The sequence below is a fragment of the Panthera onca genome, chromosome D1 (genome assembly GCF_046562875.1).
Source record: "Panthera onca isolate mPanOnc1 chromosome D1, mPanOnc1 haplotype 2, whole genome shotgun sequence".
NCBI lineage: Eukaryota > Metazoa > Chordata > Mammalia > Carnivora > Felidae > Panthera > Panthera onca.
The window spans coordinates 31,682,753-31,709,764 of NC_138348.1; positions in this window are offsets into that span (position 1 = coordinate 31,682,753).

Genomic DNA, 27,012 nt, shown 5'->3' on the forward strand with positions numbered 1-27,012 from the left:
TACATGGATTTCACTATGAACTTCCTGAGACAGAGCCAGTAGAAGCCGCATTGCCTTATATGAGCTAGGCTTAGATGTCATACAGTGCCACTTCCGCTGCATTTTATTGCTTGAGATAGTTGCAAAGTTTCCTCAGGTTCAAGGTAGGTGGGCAGAGACACCTGAAATGCACATCTCAGTGAGAAGAGTGCCAGTCACATTGTAGGAAGAGCGTGTAAAATGAAATGTACACACACATTTATTTTTGAAAAGTACAATTGTCCACACACATTATTATAATCTTATTACCTAGCACTTTGTATGTAGTAAGTGATTAAGAAAATATAAATGGATGAATTACCAAATGAAATTACGAAGAGGCCAAATCATGAAGGCTAGATTGTGACATGTTTATTCCCAGATATTTTTAGCTGCTCTCAGGAGTTATAACCTAGCATACAAACCTTTGCTTTTTCCTAACAACTCACTCATTATTGCATGTGAGTTTTCTGTCATGTAAGTATTGAAGCCTATGAACTAGAGATAGGGAAAGAAAACTGGTTACTTCTCAAACTAGCTCTATCCCAATCAATTTGAGTTTGGGGACAGTATGTAATTCAGTTCTTAATTGTGCCAGCTTTTCCTACTCTCATTCTACAGATTTAAGTGATCATTGCTTGGGAGGATGAGTACCTTTGATCAGCAGAAAATGCAAGTTGAATTTGGAATTGCCTCTGTCACTCAAGATCAGTCCAAAGATGCATCCCACAGGATAAGTCACCAGTTAACTAAGGGATTTACAGGTGTCACTGAAAATGGGGCATGTCTTTTCTCTGTTGTAGAGGAGGAAGGGACAAAAATAGAATTGACAGTTGTCACAACACTGAATTTAAAGTCAATTAGAGCTAACCATACTATGGGGTTCATGAGTATTTCTCACATATATTCTCTTTAGGCTCTGTTGTGGGAATCAATAGTAGAAATAAAGAAAAGAAGGAAAGAAAAAAAGAAAAGAAAAGAGAAGAAAAGAAAAGAAAGAGACAGAGAGGGAGAGAGAAAAAGAGAAAGCAAGGAAAGGGAGAAAGGAAAAGGAAGAAAGGAAGAAAGAAAGATTTTAAATACTGCAACTTTAGATATTGGCTTTTGAAGCATTCACATATTTCTGGTTGTGGGATATGTTCCTATTTTCAATTTATTGGAATTATTATAATCTTGTCCTCTGAGTAAGTAGAGTTTTTCTATATTTGGATAATATTTCCTTCCCCTATCTTATCTACAGAACCAATACAGATGATGATTTAACAAAAACCGGTCAGAGACAGATAACTTAATCTCACCTGGTTCTTCTGGTGATTTTTTAAGCAAGTCTAGCCTTTCTGTTCCTCTAACCCAAACAACAAACTAGTAATTGACTAAATGAATCAAAAGTCACAATTAAGTACTATAACTCATCAATCTCTTCCTCTTTATCTTTTGTAAACACAAAATTGTAGAGTAGAAGTAGTAGGATATGGCTGCCCTCTCCCCTGAAGCACCAATAAATAAAATTCACACATCACTGTTAGAATCACAAAAAAACTTAATTAGCTGTTTGTCAGTCCCAATTCCAAAATCCTGGGAAACAGATTCTTACCAACCAGTATTTTTTTTGTCAAATTACCATGAATACACTTCTTCAAAGAAGGAACTATGATGTCTTACATACCTGGCTAAGGGATTCTACCTCTGGAAAGGCAGTGTGGTGCAGTTCTTAAAGAAGAGGAATATTACATGCAGATGGTACAGAAATCCCAAGTCATCCATGCCACCTGCTCACCACCTGTTCTCAAACCTTGCCTCCACAACCTATCCTCTGAGAGACTTTAGGCAAGATATTTCATTCTCCAGACTTCATATTTATCACATTTAAACTGGGATCTTAATGAAGTTCGTTTCTTTTCTGTCTCTCCTACAGATTTATTGTGGGAATTAAGTAAGATAATACATAGTCTAAGCACACTATGGCACAGAGTTCACAATTTTGCTCTTATAATATGAGCCATAATTACTATTTATCATCATTACTGTTACTCCTATTGACAAACTGTATTTATTAAATGTTTCCTCTTACGGGGCTCTTTCTTGTTGCCATTAGTATTGAAGCTTCTGTTCTGACACCAAGAAGTCAAAAATCTTGTACTAAGAGCATTAATATCATCTACTACCCAAAATATTATTGAGTTTCTTCTTTGGGCTGGACGCTACTCATTGCATGAATTTCGTACTCCAATATTAATAGTCCAAGAACCTTAAGTATTCTTCTTTGAGGCATGGTGCTATTATTCCTTACACAGGTGACAAACAATGAGGACTTTTGATTTTAAAATGTTATAGAGGGGTGCCTGGGTGGTTCAGTCACTTAAGCCTCTGACTTTGGCTCAGGTCATGATCCTGTGGTTTATGAGTTAGAGCCACACAATGGGCTCTCTGCTGTCAGCACAGACCCTGCTTCAGATCCTGTATCCCTCTCTCTCTGCCCCTTCCCCGCTCACTTCTGTGCCCTATCTCTCAAAAATCAATAAACTTAAAAATAAAAAAATAAAATAAAATAAAATAAAATAAAATAAAATAAAATAAAATAAAACAGAGATTGTATTAAGACATCTCTATACTAATTTGTGCTCACTCTTTACTATGTCATTCTTCCTTAAGCCTTCAGGATATGCCCATTGATACTGGATACCCTTCGATTTAGGTATCTTTAACCTCTATAATACTTGTTTGAGCAAAATTTACTTAAACAAATTTATTCTTGATTCTCCCCTCCCAAGGGTTCCTTTGTTTCCAAGTAAATGGATTGGAGACTTTATCCTCTTAGTTTCAAGATATATCTGGGCATGATTGAATGAAGGTGAACATAACACAACTTTAGGTCCTCAAATAAAGATTCCCACTTAACAAGGCAACAATCAAGAGTGGACAGTGAAACCTGTATAGGAATACAATTGTGTAGTCACACAGGGTCTTGAAATCAGAAGGGCTTTGTACTTGGTTTAGTACTCTGCTCTCACCATCTTGCAATTCTTAATGATTTTATCTTTGTACTTGAATTTTGTAAGTGAAGTACAATGGGAAAATAAAGCAAACAAGATGCATGCAAATGCGTGTCCCCTGTTCCTTGTCACCACATGTACATATAGCATTCACGATGTCCCATGAGAACAGAATTCAAATGGACTCAAAATGTGTGGCCGCTTTGGTGAGACTCGCACAAAAGAAAAACCTGTTAAATTTACAATAGAGTAAACAAGGGTATTAATAGCTCTAAGAGGTCACATTTTGTTTGAACCAGAACTTGCTTGAAATGTAGAAAGAAGATAATTAAAAGAAACAAGAGCAACCAAGAAACCCTATCATATTCTTCTTACTCATGTTACTTTCCTGTATTGGTCAACCACTTTGGCTGAAAATCATAACATAGAAGATAGAAAAGGAAAACAGAGCAATCCATAGTCTGTTTTCATTTCTTATTCATCAGTAAGCCAAGGATAGACTGTACTGGTAGATGTGCATGAGTCAAGGAATAGAAGAAGTTGAGTTAGTTTTGTGAGGTATTTCTATAGCTCTGGTAAGTATAAAATACATATGAAGGTATGAGCTACAAAGTGCATATTATATAACTAAAGGGATTCCACATAATAATTATGTTCTAATTATTGTATTTAAAATTAGCATTGCACAATATTAAGATGAATGGTAAAATTTACGCTCATTGCTTCAAATTTTAATTTTTTTTTTACTTAGAATGGCATTAAACACCCAATAATAAACATAACCACAGATTGAGAGTGAGACCACAGAAGGAAGAAAAACTTTTTAGTATATTCAACATAACATTTTCCTGCTTTTTGTACAAGGAAATCTACATTTTCATTTTTTACTAGGTCTCACAAATGATATACCTGGACCTAAAAGTAGAATCAATTAACAAAGAAATTTGATGTAGGAGATTTAAGCCATTTCTGGGCATTTACTTTCCTTTTCTAAAGTTCCTTTCCCCCCCTAATCCGCAAAGCATTTTGTTTTTCTGGAAAGTTGTGTTTCTCAGGAGATCTTACTTAAAGAGAACAGCTATTATGTAAATGTTTGTTTACCTTCCCTGTTGACATGCAGAGAAACACCACTGTACCTCTCTATATTCCTACTTTGTTTTGTTGCCTTCTCCCCCTGGAACCCCCCTCCCACAAAGTACTTCACACTTAGATTTCATGAGTGATGACAAGTCAGATGGCATTTTTCAACCAAGCTCCCTTGGGTGTCCTAGCAGTTTAGATCACCTCCATTGCAGACAAAGCTGCTAGAAACACATGCAAAACTCAGTTCCCTTCAGAGTTATTCTGAGAACCTTAATTCATTTGAGAAGTGGAGGATGGCAAAGAACTTCAACCTACACTCCAATTTACAAAGCAGAGAAAAACACTGACTTCTCTATGATGACAGATCAGAGGAGAAGGCAGTCAGGAATAGCCATGGTATAGATGGTATAGATTGTCAGAATGACAACCATCACACATCTTAGGCAATATCATTTCCCTTCGGATAGCAACAGTTTTCCTGAGGTGTGGTTAGAGGTGCAATGAGTGAAACACAATGTGTGGAATTGCAAGGGAGGGGATGGGAATGTTGATATTGAACCAAATGATGAGACGAAGGAGGCCCACAAGGAGGAAACATATGGCTATGCATATGCATGGTGATTTGGATCAGGAGCACATGTGGCTAGATGACAGGATGGCAACGCTGGGGGAGAGCAGTCAAAATGAGAGTCCTAAAAACTGCTTACTCTACTGAGTGCTTCCCCATAGTGGGAAGGCAGTTCTCAATTATATTAAAATAGATTTCTTCACTCACACAAGCTGGGGAATATCTGGATCTGCATATAAGTACAATTAAAAGGTATCACGCTTTGCATTTGTTTTTGCATTGGAGAAATTGGTTTCTTTATAAATTATTTTAGGCCTTGATATTTGCCATCTGTGTTCTTTTTGATGGAGCAATTCCTTGTACATATTTAAAAACAGATGATGATGATGATGATGATGATGTTGTAGCATATAAATTTCATCTGTCTAGCTAGATATCATCTTATTGAAAATCTGCAGAAGCATAACAGTATTGTTTGAACCATAACCACGAAAAGACCACATTGTTTTCAATACAGGGCAACACTCTTGGTGCTATAGGTAAGAAACAGGTCGATGACATTTAATAAATGCTATCTTGATGCTATCCTGTTACACATGGAACAGAAAAATATAGTGAGGTCTAACTGAACATCCTTTACAGAGGAGACAATTTGACATCAACGATAACTACAAAATAAGTCAGTACTTGTGAAGAACTTGAAGTTATATAACATGCTGTTATGTACCTGATGTTAGAGACAATTCCTTCTAGAGGCTATTTCACTGTAAATATAACTTAAAACATCATTCTCTATCTGTACTTCTCAAGTATACCTTCTGAAGGCAGTGCATATTAAAAACTGACAGTCATTTTTTAGGCAATTTGCTTTTTGGAAAATTAACCAAATTAAAAGAACTAAATGAAATTTGAGGATGGAGAAATTTCATTTTTATTCTATTTAAAATTAAAAATATTTCCTGATATTTCTTATGTGTGAAATGATTGTGTTATATGCTGTGCTATAGCTGTGATCCCTCTGGGGCTCTGTGGGGTATCATTGCTGAATACCTAACTCTTATTATGCTGTTGTCTTTAAAATGAAGAATGTGCGTCTTCCAATGTCAATTTAAAGAATACAGCATCCAACAAAAACTCAAAAGTATAGAAAATGCCATTTTCATTTAAACAAATACTTGTGGAGCAGCATAATTTTTGCAAGGGGATTTTTAAGGTTCCGTAGATTCAGTGATGATAGCAACATTTCTTCTTTCATAGAGCTTACATTCTAGTGAGAGTATGCATGCAATAAATATATGAACAAATAAGCAAACAGATAATTTCAGAGTAAAGTCTTGAAGAAAATAAAGCAGGATAAGCAAGAATAACTATGTGGGAGGGATTCTTTACAATAGTGGTAAAAATCTTCTCAAGGACATCACACTAGAGTTGGAACTCAACTGAGAAAGGAGCTGGCATGTGGAATCTGGGGAGATGCACCTCATACAGAGAGAGTAGGAAGTATGAAGAATTTGAGATGTAAATCATTTCAGAGTTTTGAGATTCAAAACAAAGTTCGAGATGGATAGGGCATAGTAGGCAAAGATGTAGGAGAGCAAGGAAAATAGGAGATCACATAGCAAGAGTCAGATCATACAAGGCTACAGCAAGGTATTTCAACTTTCCCTTTGACATCTTCCTATATTGACATGTTTTATATCTGTATTTGCTTTGTCTTAACTCCATCATTTGGTTCCTTGAGTACAAAGCTATGTCTTACTCTTTATAATAAAACCCAGAAATCAACTACATTGCTCCATTCTTCCATATTTAAGAGTTCAGCTTAAAATACTCAAATATCAAGTACTGGAAAAACCAGTAACTGTTTCAATCTCCACAAAGATTTTTTTATAAGGGTGAGATACATCCACTGTATTTATTTAATTTGAAAATTAGCTAATTGGGTTAAAAAGTTTGAATATCCTTCATGGTGAAAAAATTTTTAAAAAGGAAAGAAAATCCTCATAACTCCCATGTTAAAAATATGAAAATAAAACTTAAAGCCAGAGTTTCAATTTAATGCTCTAGTGAATATTAGTCATGATTATATATATATATATATATATATATATATATATATATGCCTTATTATATATATTTATATATGTACATATACAACATAAATTAGGCTAAATATATATATCTCCACAGAATAAACATCACATCCTGATGATAGAGTTTTCCAAATGTTCCAGGAACAGATACATAATCTCTATTTTACATAAAATGTTCAAGAGAATATATGAAAAAGTTAAACTTTCCAAACTTCTTTTGAATTTAGTATGCATGTCCTTAGTGCTAAATCCCAAAAATGACTGCACAAGTAAAATTATACACAGATCATGTTTATAAACACATATACAAAATCCTAATTAAAATACTAAACACTAAATTCAGGAATATGTACTTAAAAATTTTCACAATATCACCCCAAATTTATTAATATAATTAGCCATTTTAACAGATTAAAAGGGAAATAAAATTTAATGCTCAGTCATAAAAAGAAAAATTCTTAGCAAACTAAAAATAGAAAAGCTTTCCTTAACCTGCCAGATTCAGTCCTCAAACTCACTAAAATATCATAGTTAACATTGCATTAGGAATTCTAGCCAATGCATCATATAAGAAAAACATAATGAATGGCTCTAAGGATAGAAAAGGAAAAAAATATAATTGCGTTTATTCATGGATAGTTTAATTCTCAACAGAAAATTTGGAAAAATCTACACAAGCATCATTAAGTTTGCAAGGTTGTTGCATACAACAACATCAATGTACAAAAAGACAAAAGCTTTCCCATTTAACAATAATAAGTGACTAGCAAACATAACTAAACAAACAACAAAAAAACCACAAAACCCTATCCTCAGCAATAGTTAAGTGTCATAAACCATTTTGTTCCGTGGAAAAACTTTTATTAGAATATGTGTGAGTGGGGCCCCTGGGTGGCTAAGTTGGTTAAGCATCTGACTCTTGATTTCAGCTCAGGTCATGATCTTTTGGTTCATGGGATTGAGCCCAGAGTCAGGCTCTGAGCTGTGAATGCAGAGCCTCCTTAGGATTCTCTCTCTCTCTCTCTCTCTCTCTCTCTCTCTCTCTCTCTCTCTCTCTTCTCTCTCTCTCTCTCTCTGCCTCTCTCTTTGCTCCTTTTCTGCTTGCATGCATGCTCACTCTCTCTTGCTCTCTCTCTCTCAAATAAATAAACTCAAAAAAAAAAAAAAAGAATCTGTGTGAGTGATTGATTGAAGCTATAGATCAGTTTGAATAATTGACTTATGTATGACATAAATTATTCCAGGAACAAGAATATTCAAGAACATTGCCTCTGCATATCTATTACTGAGCCTAATCCAATTGGACTTGTCAGTTTAACAATATTTAGTCTGAAATTCTAAGAAAATTCTTCATATTGCCTCTTTGATAATTTCATTCTTTCTGTTTTCTCTTCCTGGGGCACTTGTTATTCATATGTTAGATTTCCTTTTCTTTTTCCTTTTGTACCTTTTAAAATGTTTAGCTCTAATTTTGAGAAAACTTTCTCAACTCTATTTTCTAACACTTGTATTATTTTTGTTTTACTCTCACATTTTTAAAAATCATTTTTAATTTTTTAATATTTATTAATCTGAGGGAGAGAGAGACAGGGAGAGGGAGGGGGGGAGAGAGAGAGAGAGAGAGAGAGAGAGAGGGAGAGAGAGAGAGAGAGAGGGGGAGAGAGAAAGAGAAAGAGAGAGAGAGAGAGAGAGAGAGAGAGAGAGAGAGAGAGAGAGAGAATGACAAGGGAAGGGACAGAGAGAGAGGAAGGCACAGAATCTGAAGCAGTCTCCAGGCTCTGAGCTGTCAGCACAGAGCCCTATGTGGGACTTGAACTCATGGACCACAAAATCATGACCTGAGCTGAAGTCAGACATTCAACTGACTGAGCCACCCAGGTGCCCCTCACATTTTTTCTTTTTAATTTTTAAGAATCCTTTTCTATTCACTGAATATTATCTTTATAGCGTGTTTCATAGATGTAACATATTCTCCAATTTTTCTGAGAATATTAATAACATTTTTTGTTCTTAGTATCTTTTTTCAAGTTGGTTTCTATGGTTTATTTATTTGTGTCTATTTCTTCCTTGTTAATAACTTTTCTCTGTGATATGAATATATTTGACTCTGTAGAAATTGTTAAGAATTGGCAACTTGAACTATTTGTGCTTCACAGTATGAGATAGATGGATCATTTCATATTCTTCTTGAGCTGCTCAGACGTCTTTAGAAGAGCCCTTATATCTCTTCAACTTTGGAGTAAGGATTTGGTTCCTAGTATTCTGGAGGTCAAATGGAGGGTATAGATCTAAGGGCCTCTATCTTTACCCTTTAGTATATCTACTGTTACCTGTCTTCCTTTTGTTTAGGAGGGCACCCCTGATCTTAAATGTGCCTGCCATCTTCAGTTCAATGATGCTGTGGATTCTCTTTCAAGATAACAAATTCCTACATTTTTACTGGGGCAGAGGAAAAGCAGTCACCCAACAAAGCAAAAGAAAGATAAGTATCTAGAAATCTAACTACTTATCAAACAGCTTTAACTCAATTTTCCTTATTTTTGGTCTCTTTTCCCTCTTGGTTTAAGGGTAACTGGGTGTTCCAGTTCCTACGACTTTCATGTTTTCTCTGGCAAAAGGCTCATCCTAAGTTGTCCCTACTGTTACTTTGTAATTTTGCTCTGTTGGGTTAATTGAGTTATTACCTATCCTTCTGCTTTTTGTATTCCATATTTTTTTTTCTTTTCTCCATGCTATATGTTAATGCCTTAAAAGGATTATGAAAAAGAAAAAGAAAGAAATAGAGAAAGAGAGAGAGAAAGCAAGCAAGCAAGCCATCTTACAACAATGGCTATCACATTATGGTAATGAATGAGACAACAATATACAAAGATGCCAGTTCTCTTCAAATTAAACAATAAATCAAATATAATTCCAGTCAAGATTGTGGCCAATTTTGAGAAATGGGGGAAGTAGAATTCTCCTATAGGATAGGCAGATATCACAAAGCTAAATAATTGGATAATGTTTACTTCTTATAGAATTAGAAAAGTAGACCCTTGGAACAGAGCTATAATCCTGGATATAGACCTATTTATAGATAGGAAATTGATGTATGACAAATTTGGCATGATAACTCAGTGGGGAGAAAGGACAATATTTACAAAATGGTTCTAGGAAAAATGGCTAACCATAGGATAATGAATAAAACCGTATTCCCTACTTAGAACTTTATTTCACATCACCTCAAATTTGAATTAAAGACTGAACATTATGGCTTTTGAAGGAGAATGCCTTTATAAATTAGAAGTAGGCAACTATTTTTAAAAAAAAACATTCAAATGGCATAAACTTGAATGGGAAAAATTTTTAAAGATCAAGTTAAAAGACAAATATCTTTATGAGAAGGTATTTTTCATAGCATGTGATCAAGAAAGGACTGGTATCTAGATTATACTAAACATAAAAATAAGCCTTCAAACTAACACTAAAATAAGACAAACAATCCAAAAGTAAAAACAAACAAACAAACAAAAAAATCAAACAAAATATAGGATGAGCTAATTCTGGGAAGTGGATGCCTGAATGACCAATAAATAAAAGAAAAAATAATCAACATCAGTTATAGTAAAAAGTAGCAGTTGGATTATAAAAATTTAAATAGGAAAAATGTTAAATCATAAGCAATAAAAGTAAAGTGTAATATAATCCATACAATTTAAGAACATTTGTGGAAGAGAGTTCAGAAAAGAATACTAAATATTTTTTATGGGTACATATATATCTTGCAAATGTATGAAAATTGGCATGAGAATACCACACCACTTCAAGATAGTGATTTTTTTCCTTTCCTCTGGAGGAAGAGAAGTTTATAAGGAGATCTTGATTATCTCTCTAAATTTCATTTCTTTAAAAATTAGTATCTTTAGCAAATTTGACCTTAAAAAGTTCACAGAGCTAATAAGTAAAAATGATGACAACTGAACTCATGTTTTCTAATACAAGTCCCTTGCTCTTTTCATTCACCCATAGTCCTATCATTTGAGGAAATTCATGAAGTCAGAAGTAATAAGTGGTTTCCAGAGGCAAATATAGCAAATCCCTTAATGCTTTCATCCACTGTGCACAGGATATTAAAACATCAACTCAGTTCAGAAAATAAAAGAGAGCAAAAACATTTGTTGTATTATATGTGGGAAATACATTTATTAACTGAATGTTCTTCTTTTTTTTCTGTGTTGTATAGATGCTATTTAAAACTAATAATGGTTTTTATATAATTTCTTTCATATAGGTCTCTAAATTCTCTTTATATGGCTGCAATATCTATAAGTCTGTGTCTGTATATGTGTACATGAGTTCACGAATCAAGTAGCAAATATCAGGGTCTGGACATCATTATCGTGAGGTGTGCATTTTAAGAAAAGATAGAGAAATGCAGCAAAGCTGTTAATTTTATAGAAACTGTTCTCCAAGAGTCAGTATTTCCAAGAGGTTTTCAGTAAATTGCATAAAAAGTCCTTTGAGTCCTAAACCCTTAAGACTCTGTTCACAGGAGATAATTTAAATTTGATTAAAACAAACAAACAAATAAACACAAAAACCATGATGGGGTGCCTCAGTGGCTCAGTTGGTTAAGCATCCAACTCTTGATTTTTGTCCAGGTCATGATCTCACCATTCACAAGTTTGAGTCTGGTGTCCAGCTCTGTGCTGACAGCAGGGAGCCTGCTGGGGATTTTCCCTCTCCCTCGCTCTCTGCCCCTCCCCCACTCATGTTCTTTCTCTCTCTCTTTGTCTCTCAAAATAAATAAACTTTAAAGAAAAATCCATGATATCTTGCTATATTATCCACTTATTTCATCTCATTCATTATTCATTTAAATAATTAAAATAGATTAATAAAATGTGTGTGTTTGCACATTCTCTTCAACATGTTGGAGAAAGACAGAACCTGGTTTGCCTCATCTCAAATGAGATTTAAATATCTGCATAAGAAGGAAGAGCAGAGCTTCTCACTTGTACTGTCAATGAGACACATAGCTTAGCTTGCTCTTATAAAATTATAAAATACCATGCTATTGTCAATTTCATAATAAATCATTATCAGCTCTCTTTAAGACATTAATTTATTTCATGCTGCCTTATAAATTTAATGACCTCAAGATTCACACAGATTGTAGAATGTCGTTCTTGGCATGGTGAGGAATTATCCATCAATCTTCTCTCTTTATAGTTACAAAATATTTATTTCTTTATTGGCATGATAAATACTATGTCATATTTAGTGTCATATCACCCACAAAAGATGGTGAAATATGCAACAACATCCAGTATAGTCCTGGTAATGCCAACATAACACTATGACAAAAAGAGAATCTGAAAGCTTCTGAAATGTAAATTCTAAGTGTTTAATAATAAAAGAAGGTAGAATTAACCCCAGGTGGTGAGAAGAATGATAGAGAAATGGTACTATGTACCCCTGCAAACAATGGGAAAAAAATATGAAGAAGGTTTAAGTTGTACTCAGTACACAAAACAATGAGCACTGAGTATGTTTTCTCACACAATTCCATTTGTAAAATAACTGAATGAGTAATTAACACAATGGAGCACAGCAAAGAGATACATCATATTTGTAAAACTAACAATTTCCTGATTTCCAGGAGTGGTTGATTGATTAAATAAATAGGTGCTGAGTATCAACTAGTTTCCTGGTTCTCTAATGACAGGACATAAAGTGATGGACAAAACAGAGAGGTATTGCTCTCTTCGTCCATAGTTTAATAGGAGAAAAGTAATTAATTAAAATTATGACAGGATTGAAGAGATCTACATACATACCAGTCACCTAACCTAGTTTGGGATAAAGGAAAGACCTCTATACCTCTATGTGGAAATGACATTAAAAGTCTTCCTCTAAATGATAGAGTAATGAACTGGATTAAATGTTTCATGTTTCTATTTCAGCTATATTTCCCAGAAAATTTAATTCCTCATATATTTAAATTGCCAGCTGAAAAAATTAACTCATGACGTTAAATTTTATTCACTCTGAAATTTTCAAAAATTTCCATAAACTTTTCTGCTTCTATCTTGTCATTTGTAACATGGGGAAAGTAACACACAACAAGGCACTTTCAAGGCATACTGTAAGAAATACTGGTATGTATAAGTACTGAAAATACTATTCCTTATGCAAAGTATCAACTCTGAATGTACACCCAACACAATTGACAGGTATTATTTATTTTAATAAGCATGTTTTACTTAGACAATATATCCACAATATTACTGTTTCAGCATATAATCATTATATTAGTAAAACTCACTTTTTTAAATTTTTTGACACTAAGTATTCAAAATCCAGTGTGTCTCATACTTTACAGCACATCTCAGTTTGGACTAACCACTTTCAAATGATTAACAGCCACGTAGGACTATTGTTTTAGACAGCAGGATTCTGCAATCAGCCAAGCATTGTAGTATATAACAGAAAACAAACAAATAATGAAAAAAAACATAACTCAAATAGTACAAAAGGTATTGATTCACAATATCCCTCCCCAGATGCAACCACTGCTAACAGTGTCTTGTGTATTATCTCCCAAAAGTTTGTGCCTATGGAATCATAAGTTTTATATATGAGTATATAGACATAGACACACACACACACACACACACACACACACTCACTCACTCACACACAACTATATATAAAAACTATATGTTTTGGGGTGCCTGGGTGGCTCAGTCAGTTAAGCATCCAGCTTTGGCTCAGGTCATGATCTCACAGTTTGTGAGTTGGAGACCTGTGTTGGGCTGTATGCTGACAGCTCAGAGCCTGGAGCCTGCTTTGGATTCTGTGTCTCCCTCTCTTTCTCTGCCCCTCCCCTGATCATGCTCTGTCTCTCTACCCAAAAATAAATAAACATTAAAAAAAACCTATATGTGTGTGTATATATGATACATATATGTATGTATATGTATGTATAACTGAAGCAAATATAGTTTGTAGGATATATATTTATATATTTATACACCCATAAATTATACATTTATATGTGCATATGTATATATAACTTAAGCAAATATAACTATGGAATATCTCTATATTATACTTACAAATTACATATATATGCACTTAAATAACACACACACACACACACACACACATACAGTTGACCCTTGAACAACACAGGTTTGAACTATATGAGTCCACTTATACATGGATTTTTTTTGAGAAACATACAGCCAAGTAAAAATATTTTCCTTTTTTCTTAATAACATCTTCTCTAGCTTACTTTATTGTAAAAATACAGCATATAATACATCTAATTATACAAAGTATGTGTGAATTGACTATTTATATTATCGGTAAGGTTATCAGTCCACTATATTGGTATTATATACCAATAGTATATAAGCTATTGGTAGTTACTTTTTGGGGGAATAAAAAGTTATTGATTCCCTCAATACAGGCATATTTTTGACTGTATAGTGAATTAGGATCCCTAACTGCCATATTTGTTTATAGACATATATATATATATATATATATATATATATATATATATATATGCTTAAGCATAAATGAACATTTTATGTTATACCAGAAATATATATATATATATAAACTTAGCACTCTTTCTCTCTTGCTCTCTCTCTATATATAGTTATATATAGATAGATATATGTTCATATGTATAATTATATATAGAAGTATATATATGATTTAGAGCAAATTTGGAAAGTCTATAAATAGGAAACAAGATTTATTAGTAAATCCTGGATTACTCTTAAATTTGTTTTTCTAATGCAAAAGATGATTTTAAGTTTATTTATTTATTTTGAGAGAGAGAGAGAGAGAGAGAGAGAGAGAGAGAGAGAGAGAAAACACAAGTGGGGGAGGGGCAGAGAGCGAGGAGGAGACAAGATCCTAAGCAGTTTCCCTACTCTCAGCACACAGCCCGATGAGAGGCTGAAACTCACAAACCATGAGATCATGATCTGAGCTGAAACCAAGAATCTGATGCTTAACCAACTGACCCACTCAGGCACCCCCAAAGGACAAATTTTTTGACATGGATTCCTTGCCTTCTTGAGAAAAGCTAATATCTGAAAGCAATCTGAACTTGATCCTTGTTAAGGAAATATCACATTTATGTAATTATCACATATTTGTGAAATCCAACTCCATACATTCTCTTTCTCAGAGGAATTTCAAATAAACAAATAGCATAATTGAGAATACATAGTAAACACTACTCAATTAACTAATTTGCCACTAGTCTTAATATTCTTTGCCAATACTAGCTCAGACACTGGAGTTTAATCATTATCATCTTTCCTTTTATTACTATAGATTGTATAATTTGATATGCTGAGATTTATATGCAAGAGGATTACTGAGGAGTGTCCTAGGAATGGAATTCATGTGGTTACCACTTTTAGTGTTCCTCATACTTTGCATAAATTCATATTTCCTTCTGGCTTAATTATCCTTCTGAAGAACTTTCTTTAACATTTCCGATAGTGCAAGTCTTCTGGCAACGAATTCTTTCACCTTTGCCTAAAAGTTTTAATCTCACTTTCATATATGAAAAATATAGTAATGGATATAAAATTCATGTTTAACAGCTTTGTCCCTCAGTATTTTCAAGATATTGTTCCAATGTCTTCATTAATACACACACACACACACACACACACAGAGAGAGAGAGAGAGAGAGAAAGAGGGAGAGAAGAAGAGAGAAAGAGAGCATGTGAACAGGTATGGGAGCAGAGAGAGTAGAGAGAGAGAATCCCAAGCAGGCTCCCATGCTGACAGCATGGACCCTGATGCGGTGCTCGATTCCATGACCATGAGATCATGGCCTGAGCTGAAATCAAGAGTTGAACACTTAAGCAAATGTAGCACCCAGGGGCTCTGCTCCACTATTTTCTCAATTGTATTGTTTTTTATGAGAAACCTTCTATCATACTTATTTTTGAACTTTTATATTTACTTTTATTCTGTTTTTAAATTTTTCTTTTGGTCACTGGTTGTGAATGATTTAGTATAATTTACTTTGCTAAGGTTTTCTCCATGGTTTGTGTTTTTTGTTTTTTTTTTTGTTTTTTTTTTTGTTTTGGTCTGGGAATTGTTGAGCTTCTTGGTACCACAGGTTTATAATTTTCACCAAATTTGGGAAACTTTTCCATATCAATTTCTCCAAATATTTTCCTTTCCCCAGCTCCTACTCCTTTAGGGACTCCAAATATACATTATGTCATTTGAAGTCTCACAGTTCAGTAATATTCTCTTCATTATTTTTTAAAGTTTTAATTTAAATTCCAGTTTGTTAATATACACTGTAATAGTAGTTTCAGGTGTTCAATATAATGATTCAACACTTCCATAGAATATACTGTCTTTATTTTTTAAAAATTATTTTTCTGTGTTTTCCTTGAGACAGTTCTTATTATACATTCAAATTCACTCATCTTTTCTTCTACACTGTCTAATCTGCAATTAATCATATCTACTCAACATCCTATATATTCCATCCCACATGTTGTAGTTTTCATGTCACCAAGTTTGATATGGGTCTTTTTCATATCTTCTATAGCTCTACTTTTTTTTTTTTAATTTTTTTTTTCAACGTTTTTTATTTATTTTTGGGACAGAGAGAGACAGAGCATGAACGGGGGAGGGGCAGAGAGAGAGGGAGACACAGAATCGGAAACAGGCTCCAGGCTCCGAGCCATCAGCCCAGAGCCTGACGTGGGGCTCGAACTCACGGACCGCGAGATCGTGACCTGGCTGAAGTCGGACGCTTAACCGACTGCGCCACCCAGGCGCCCTAGCTCTACTTTTTAAACAAATTTAAATTATCTATAATAACTGTTTTGAAAACCCTGGTCAGTGAATTCTAGCATCTGGCTCAGACCTGAAATGGTTTCAATGGATTGATTTTTCTCCTCAATAGGAATATTTTCTTACGTATGTAGTAATCTTTTGTTGAATGCCAGATATTACAAATTTTACTTTATTGGGTATTGAGTACTATTGTATTCCTATAAATATTATTGGATTTCTTCCTGGTACTCAATTAAGTCACTTGGAAATTGTCCTGCTTTAATGATTGTTAGTTGCTTCTGGGTCAATGGTCAATTTAGAAATAATTATTTTGCACTATCAAGGCAAGATCTCCTTAAATACTTCCCAAGTCCCTGTAAATCATGAGATTTTTCAATCTGCCTGATACAAGCAGGCATTATTCCTACTTCATGTTAGACATCGTTACTCTATTCCTTTTGGGTAATTGTTTCCATAGTCCTGAGTAGTTTTCTCACATGTATGTGCAGCTGAATACTGAAGGGAGACACTTACAGATCTCAGGAGTGTTCTTTCTTTGTACTCTTTCTGATAATTTGTCCTATACTCTAGCTGCCTTTGTCTTCCTAGACTCTCAGCACTGTTTCCTTAACTCAAGACTCCTTTGGCCCCACATAATTTTCTCCTCCACATACCATTGCCTAGATATGCTCTCAAATTAGTAATTGTGAAATTTGTTTGGCTCATCTTTTTTGTTTTCCATCTCTCAGGGTTAAGCATCGTTCATTCATTCATCCAGTATTTTAAAAATGATTATTTCATTATTTTGTCTATTTTTTGACTCCTTGGATGATTATGATTTGAATTGGGAGATCTCAACACCTTTTCTCCCATCAATTAACATTTTTGGTTCAAAGTTCAAATGGGTTTGGAGAAAAACTCTTTTATTCATGTCTATTCTATTGGGAGGAAACACAACAAAACAATTAAAAGAGGCACTGAGTTTGTAAACATATTTGTAAACATATAGTGTTCATAAAAGAAACTGACAACCAGTAAGTTTGCTATAGAAGTTAATTATACACAATATTTATAGAAGAAAATATTTGAGATTTGCTTTTATAATTTATTTAGTACAATCTTGATAAGCATGTATCATGCATGGCTAGATTTTATTGCAAGTGTCCTCGTATGAGTATTAGATATATAGATTATTTTTTAACATTCATCATACTCCCAGATTTTGATGGTTTTAATCAGTTTCCATAAATAACCCAGTGAAGTAAGTATTAATCAATACAAAACAAAAACAACCAAGAAAATAAGGAAAGACTTAAGATAATTCTTTTGTGCCAGCAAACTCTTATTTTGACTACATTTTCAGATTCTGTACAGCCTCTGCAATGGTGCCACTAACTGATGGGGTTAGTGTTTGATTTCCATTTAAGAAAATTGTCCTTTCCAGATCTTCATATTTTGCTAACCAATTCCTGGTTAAATGTCCTATACTATTATGAAACAGTTTCTCTACTCAAAATCCTATAAAATCTCAAAGTGAGAATGAACCCTTATCGTCCATTCCAAATTCTCTTTGGTAAAGTAGTGTTCAATTGTCAGGGTGACTTGAAGAAAATGAAGAAAAAGAATTTCCTGATTTCTCCTTGTCCTCTCCTCCTCAGCAACACTCATATAACTTGTGCTACATTCCCAGAAACAAACAAACAAACAAATAATCCATTGAACAGCATTGGTGCTGGTAAGGCATACTGATAAAAGACAATGAAGATTTACCACACGTCTATTATGTGCCAGACTTGTGTTTTGCTTTGTTTTTTAATAACATGATTTTTTTCTATCTCTCCACAATACTACTCTTCATTACTCCCATTTTGCTGCTATCCATTCCTTTTTTTACAGAAGAGATATGAGTGGATCAGGTATTTGTCCCGTTGTTCATGAGCACCTAAGAGGGGGCACTCATATAATTTTTATAATAATGATTAAAATGTACTGAACGTTATCTCAGTTAATTAATACACTAATTCTTTGCTTCTATTATCATTCACATCACTTATAAAACATTGAAGCTTAGAGAAATTTTCCCAGGTTTCAAAATAAAGAGTAGAGATTTATCCTAAAGCTGAAACTTATAACTATTTACAACCTGTCACTTCATATCTGTTAAAGTTTAAGGCAATGCAAGTTTTCACACTAAGCTTATATGTAGGGTACCATTAAGACACAGACTCTTAACTATGAAGAACAAATTGATGGTTACCAGAGGGGAGGTGTGTGGGGGAATGTATTGTGTTTTACTGGATGTGACAAGTCTGGGACAGTGGGGACTTATTATTATTATTATTATTATTATTATTATTATTATCATCATCATCATTATCATCATTATCATTATTATTATTACTTAAGACTTCTAGAAGTTTACACTATCTTAATCTGGCTCTGATCTAGAAGTAGAATAGACTCACTTTTAAAGGCACTGTTTAGAGATTCTTAGATCCTAAGCACCAGTAGCAACATTGGGAAACCTATATTATATTTAGGTCATTGTCTTCCTTATTTTACCACATAGATATCCACACCAATGTAAGAACTAGAGTAATCATTTTCTTTAAATTACTTCTTCTTAACTTCACATTTTCCATCCCTCCTTCTATAATGGACTTGCACATACAAAAATTTCATTTCTGAATAACAGTCAACTGATATTTTCACCCTCCCCTTAGAAAGATGGCAGTTTGTCAATTTTATTTTCAATATGTAGCTAGTTTTGAGAATATTCTTTTCTCTCCCTTTCTATTTGCCAAGAGAGAAAAGGAGGTGAGAAAAGAAGAGATCACCAGACAAATCACTACGGACATGCTTTTTCCCCCCCTAAAATGTCCCCTATAATCTTCTGAACTTTAAGTTTATATCAAGAAGCATAATGTCTGACTAAGAAAGAAGAACTACGCATCGTGGCTTAAATTCTTCTGAAATAGTAATAATTTGATATAAATCTACTACAATCATCTGTCCCCTAGCTGGCTTGACAAAGATTCTAAGATGTGTCTACTCACCAGTCATACGAGCAATGAAAATCAGAGACGTTGGGGAGGGATTTCACATGAGAAGGATAATGATGTATAACATATTTTGAGCACTCTTCTGTTATCCTCCCCCTTTTTAAAGTGTTTTACAGTTCTTATATTTCTTCTGATCAATCAGTAAAAATAGTCTAAAAACCAATTGCTTTTAGAAGAAGGTAAGTAGAGGAATAATAGGAAAATTGGTGAAGGGTAATTCTGAAAATATGAGCAATGGACTAGCAATGAGGCAGAACTGGGGTGTGTGGGGAGCCAGTGGGCAGAAATCTTGGCCAAGGATGGGATAGAACATGAATCATGCCTAAGGCTTGATAAAACTGACTACAAATAAATAATTGCCTCTTGAGCATAAGAAAAATCAAACGGCAAAGGAAATTTCTTTTTTGATACCACCAATCAAAAATCCCCCCGGATGTAAATATCAGTAATAGCAAATTGGATTTTCTTAGGATTCTTCCCCAAAAGCACACCATGCTCATATGAATATGTAGAAATTTAGCTTGATGGTATTCTAATGGATGCTATAGGCATATTTTAATTTTACAGCTGAGAAAATGGGAGAGGCCATAGTTGGAATAACTATGATTATAATAATGATCTTCACTATTAGCAGAGCAATGGCTTTATATTCTGTGTAAATCACAGTAATAAGTTCTTAATAATCACAATCTTGTTTAATGTTTCAAATAACTCTATTGGGTTGGTATTATTCATTCCCTCATAGAAAAGGAGATGTTCAAAGTTGTTACAAAATGTATTCAGTGCCAACAACTTTTAAGAGGTGAGACCTAGATCTGAACCCAGATGTCTAATATATTCTGAAACCTAAGAAGTACACTGATTGATACCCTATGTGATGATACATACTCTAGGTCACAGGGTGGACTGACCCACAGAATACTGATGTTAAGTCAGGAGATATGTATCCAAGAAATAGAGCACCCCATATTTTCCCAAAGTGGCTGCAACATGTGGTGATGGCCACATTGTGAAGAACAGGCTGTCACTCCCTTCATCAGCACAATGTGTCAGGAAAGATGAGTGGGGGCCGGCACAAGTGGTGGATGAAATGGAAGGTGGTGAGTCATGCTCTCATCTCGACATCTAAAAATAATCGCAGCATATTAAAAGAACACATTTCCTTCTATAAAAATGAATAATTTTTTACCTATATGTCTGTAATTTTCCATTTCCAACCAGTATTCCTTTGGCACTGAGATGCATCCCTCGAAAATATTAACTATCAACCTAAGAAGCCAGGGAGCCAATTTAAATTGTGGCACCTACGCAGGCTATTGATAATGCAGGCTGAGCAATCAGCTGGTTGCCAGGGACATCCTTTGAAATAACTTTAAGAGAAATGGGCTAGTTCAGAGGGCTCTTAGACACAGTTATCTTTTGCCACAAACTCACTCACCTGAGGCCTTTAGGAGGTAAAATAATTTTGCCCAGCTCCATCAAAATCCACATCTAGGCCTTCCATTCATATGAAAGAGAAGCAGACAGATTTCCCCATTCCTTGTAATCACAGCCATAAATCTGCCACTACTGAGGAAGATCAAACCCTGGGTGGATGTTGAAGGGGCACCAAAAGGACAAAAGAATATGCCTGGGAATATAAAAATACATCTAAGATCTGCGTAGTGAATCACTGGTTATTTTTAAAACAAACTGAATTGATATGAACTTAGTTATATATGCACTACAGACACTGAAGTGATCTTGAATTTTTTGCTGACATCTGTGGAATTGGACAGTAAGAAAAAAACCAATGCGATGTACCCAGTTTTTCTTCCACACCCCATGATTAGTGGTCAAAAATTGCACTGGTATTCTGGCCAGTTAAAAGCCTCAAGAAGTATAGTTTTACTCTTGACATTTCACCTATTGGTAACTTTGTCAGAATAGCTGCTTGGGAAATGTTCAATCAATAAAAATGAAGGTATTTGAAGATGTGGAAAATGTCGGGACCCTGGGGAATAGATAGCAGGATGCTGATGTTTGTTAATTAAGTTTACAAAGGCAGTGAAATTAATGAAGCCAATATCTCGTATGTTGTTTGTTACTAAAGAAACAGGTGTCTCCCCATTCTGACTCAATCTATACATGTCCCACCCCCACAATAGCTATCACATTTTGTGAATATTTGCTTCACCTGTAAACTTCAATCTAAGAAGAATCCACCAAAAAAGTTATCAATAATTCACACCAGGGACAGTGTTGGGTAATATATGGGAATGGAGTCACAGGACTCCTCAACCTGAAATTTCAGCAAAATATGACTCATAATCTATTTAATTTTTTGTCCCAGGGATAAATAATGATCATTTCCATTATAGATCATTGTGTTTATTTGGAGATTTGGTTTTTATAGATTTGATTCTGAATAATACAGTTTCCATTTTGCCTTGGGAAAGTACACAGAAAGGGATGGCTAAGTGAAGAGGGTTACAACCCAATTGCTAAGATGCAATGCCTCCTAGAACATTCTTTTTTTTTTTCCAACAAGAAGACTTAAAAACAAAGAACATACTCAAAATCACATCACCAGTGAGCAGCTGAAACCCAAGAAGGGGTTCAAACCCAAGCAGACCAGTTGTAATCACCAGGTCATACTGTCATTATCTGGACATGTGTCCAGATCATGGAAACCATAGTGTCTCTGTGCAGTACCTTACTTAGATCTCATCAGAAGTATTGTGTCCATTTCAAGACACTATTCATTATTTCAACACTGACTAATGTTGAACACCCTCAAAAGGAGACTACAGTGTGACAGACTGAAAGCCATTTCTTATTTCTAATTTCAGCCATGCTAACATAAGAAGCTATTTTAAGGGCAATCCAAAGGAAAAGATGTGAGAATACTTTTAAAAAATATGGTGAAATGGGACTCCTGGGTTGCTCAGTAGGTTAAGTGTCTGACTCTCGGTTTCAGCTCAGGTCATGATCTCACGGTTGGTGAGTTCAAGCCCGCTTCGGGCTTCGTGCCAACAGCGTGGATGGAGTCTGTTTGGGATTCTCTCTCCCTCTTTGTCCCTCCCCCACTCACTCTCTCTGTCTCTCAAAATAAATAAACTAAACAATTTAAATTTTTAAAATATTTATTTTTGAGAGAGACAGAGTATGAGTGTGGGAGAAGCAGAATGAGGGAGAGAGAGAGAGAGAGAGAGAGAGAGAGAGAGAGAGAGAGAGAATCCAAAACAGGCTCCAGGCTCTGAGTTGTCAGCACAGAGCCTGATGCAGAGCTCGAACCCACAAACCATGAGATCATGACCTGAGCCTAAGTTAGTCACTTAACCACCTGAGTCTCCTAGGTGCCCCTAAATTTTTTTTTTAAATATTGTGTAATAACTCCCATCATCATCAGTATAATAAAATTTTAATACTTTATAGGTGAGTCTTATAGTCATATATTTATTTTAAGTTTAGTATTTAAGGTGAGATTATAATTATATAACAGTTATTGGTTAGTTTCAATTCTTCAGAACCACAAAGTCATTACTTGGAATTTTCAAATTTTATGACTCAGTTGTATTTTGGTCTAAAACCAGATTTTATTTTTTTCTTTCCTAAGATCCTTCCCTCTCATTCCAAGACTCAGATCTGATTTCAGTTTTTTTATGGAAAAAAAGTGGGAATGCTAATCTATTAACCAAAGGAACTCATATTTAGTTTGGTGTTACTGTGACATAGTAACATGGTACAATGGTGACATTATGAAAACTAGGTTTCTATGCACTATATACAAGGTTTTGTTGTTGTTTGCTTGTTTTACATAAAAGGATGGTGGTGATCCAAATAGATAATGCCAATGAAATGAGACTTTCCAGTACTTCCAAGTAGCCACTGCCCACCATTAAAAATGTAGTGGGTGGGGTGCCTGGTTGGCTCAGTCAGTTAATCATCTGACTTTGGCTTAGGTCATGATCTCACAGTGGTGAGCTGGAGGGTCCAGCATCAGGCCCTGTGCTGACAACTCGGAGCCTGGAGACTGCTTCGGATTCTGCGTCTCCCTCTCTCTCTGCACCTCCCCTCCCCACTCATGCTCTGACTCTCTCACAAAAATAAATAAACATTAAAACATTAAAAAAATGTAGTGGGTGTCTAAAGCATCCAACAAAAACTGTCATTCCTATAGGCGTCTCAAAAATCCAGTAATTCCTTACTCCTTCCTCCAAATTCTAAACCTAAGTGTTCCCCAGTCTAGTAACTTGTACTAACATTCACCTAATTACTCAGATCAAAAATCTGGAAGCTTTCATTGACTTCTCTCTTTCTCTCATACCTCATATCCAATCTATCTAAAACACTGTTGGCTCAAACTTCCGATATTCAATTGCTTCTCATTCCCTCCACTACTTCCATGCTATTCAAGTACTCTTCATTTTTTGCTTAGATTTCTGCAATAGGCTACTATTCTCTGTTTCTTTTCCTAACCAGTTTATAGTAGATTCTCCCTATCGCTGCCAGAGCAATGCTATCATATTGTATATCAGATCATTGTATTATTCTGCTCACAATCCTCAAGAGGTTTTTGATTACACAGGACATAAAAGCTAGCATAGTTACCATAACCTAAAGAAACCCAAAAGCCAACATCAGGGATAGCCTGAGACTTACCCTCTTCCTACTCTGCTCTGATTGCAAGTGAGCTGATCTGTGCAAGCTGCTCTTCAAAGGTTCCTTTGTGAACTCACTTCTAGATCAATCCAATAACAGAGGGCACTGCCAGTGGATTGGAGGGTTGGAAAGGGAAACTCCAATATATTTCTGTGTCTTTCCTGTACCTCCCACAGAGCAGGCTTTCCATGGTCCTGGCGTCCACCAAGCCCTAAGCTCTATGATCACCACACCTCCATTTATCTGCCTTGGCTAGGATGGTAGTAGTCTCTTGCTGATACTAACCTCTGGTTTATGACTCAGTCCCTTATCTGACTCTCATCTCCTCCATCATGTATGTCAACCAGTTCTCCATGTTTTTGGTCTATGTACTTCATGTGTTTTCCATTTACCTGTTTAGACTTCAACAGATAAAAGGGCTTAACAAAATAAGGTTTATACCATGCTCTTTTCACAGAAAAATGCAGGAGCCCTTCTCCAGCAGGCATTTGGGTTCAAGATCCTTTGCTTTTGAAATTCTGACCTTATCTAAGTCTTTGGAGTCTTCCCTACTCAATGGTATATGGGGAGACAGAAAGGATAGAAGACTGGGAAGAGTAATTGTGTGGGAGTGTCTGCATCACTTCTGCTCATAGTAAACTGGCTAGAACTCAGTCTACCCACATGACTGGTTACATACAATTAATTACAAGGGAGCCTGGGAATCTAATGTACCTTTCAGCCTGGAAAGAAAAGAAGAATACAGATATTACCAAAGATTAACTCTCTTCCACAGTGATCCAGCTATGTATTTCCTGTATCTCATGGTTTGACAAATGGTAATAAATGTCATAAAAAAGTGAAGGTGCTACTTTGGACAGACAACTCAGAATATACCATCAGATGCCTAATACAGTGAACAAGCTATGGGATACAGAGACCATTCTAAAAAGAGCATGTTGAATTCAAAGCCCCTGAGGCAGGAATATATGTGATATATTGAAGAACCAGTAAGAAAACAGTGTTGATGGCATCTACTAATATTTTTTAAAGCATCTCATTGAATCTTGTTTCCATTATTTTCTGCAATTTCTGGAATCAATAACTTTCTTTAAATTATGAAAAGAATAATTTGCCTCAATTATATACCAAAGAACACACATTCACAGAAAATTCACTGCTACTCCTTTTCATTCTGCTCTTTTCCCTTCTCTCCTATTGGTAAATTTTTCATCAGTTTTCTCTCAGCCACTCTTATTTAAAAAAATACAAGCAAAATATACACTTTTAATATACATATATTTGTGTGTATGCATGTATAATAGATATATATACATATATGTTCATGTATCCCCTTTCTTACACAAAAGGTAGTATGTTAAATAAGAAACTATTCTGGTAATCATTCCACATCAGTACTTAGAGATCCTCCCTTGTTACTTTTTGCAGCTGATTAGTACTCTATTATGTGGATAGAGCATAGTCCATTGAATAAATCTCCTACTGTTGGTCACTGGTGTTTTACCCATCTTTTGATACAGTCTAAAGTAGAGTAGCTTTTCTTAGGTCACTTGCTTTTAGCATTCTGTTTTATTTTCTTCAAAGCATGTATCACTGACAAAAGGTATCTTGATCATTTATTTGTTTTCATCCTGTCTTCCCATTCTAGCCTATAAGTATCATTAAGCCAGATATTTTATTTTGCAATATCTGCATTACCTAGAATAGTGCCTGACACTTAGTAGAAGCTCATTTGTTGAATGAATGCCTTTGTTCTGATCCTGTACAGCACTCTGATGGTGATTAATGCTTTTTAAAAGGAAAATGAGGAAGGCAACTTCATTGAAAAAGGACATAAGTTGCAAAGGTACTGATTTCCCATTTCATGGGTGGAAGAAATAGACTCTGCCAGACAAAGATCAGCAACAGGCTAGGGAAGGCAATGTATGGGTGGGAGGAGGAGACCATTCCAGGAGTGATAGAAGAATATTTTACTAGTTAAGAGTTTGGGTTTGGACTCTAATTGTGTTATTTACAAGCTACTTGACCTTTGAAAAATTACTTAACTTCTCTGACCCATGGATTCCTTATCTATAAAAATGGAATAATAACAACTTCCTCATGGAATTGTTGTATTGATCAAACGGGATAATCCATATAAAGGGCTTAGTGCAGTGCTTGGCATAGAGTATGATATCAATGAATATTAGCCATTGCTGCCATTATTATTAGAGGAAAATAGTGTTTCAGCCTTTCTAGAATCAGGATAAACACAGTGAGAAGATTACATGTTGTTGCTGTTGAGGATATTAGGTCAGAATGTAACTAGACATTGAGCTGACATTTAGAGAATACAAACCAGAGAGCTAGTAAGCATCGCAGATAAAGAAGTTGGATCTTAAAATAAGCCTCTCTGCCTGCTACTCCTGTGTTCTTTATAACAGCACAACAATAATGATAGCCACTTTAGTAGTTGCCAGGCACAACATTCTAGGTGTTTGCATGCAATATTTCATGCTGTACAAAGACATTAAAAATTATTTTCCAAATACTGGTATTATTTGAAAGGAGACCTGGTTAAGTCATTTATCAGCTTCTAACATCACAATTTTATTTCCTCTTTCCACAGATAAACTGCATTAATGTAGGTTTATCTTAGGGGAACAAGAATGAACAAGAGTGAATTCTGATATTCAATAAGGAGAGTGGGATCTGGGAAAGTCTGCATAATGATGGCTGCTCTGGAGGCTTGG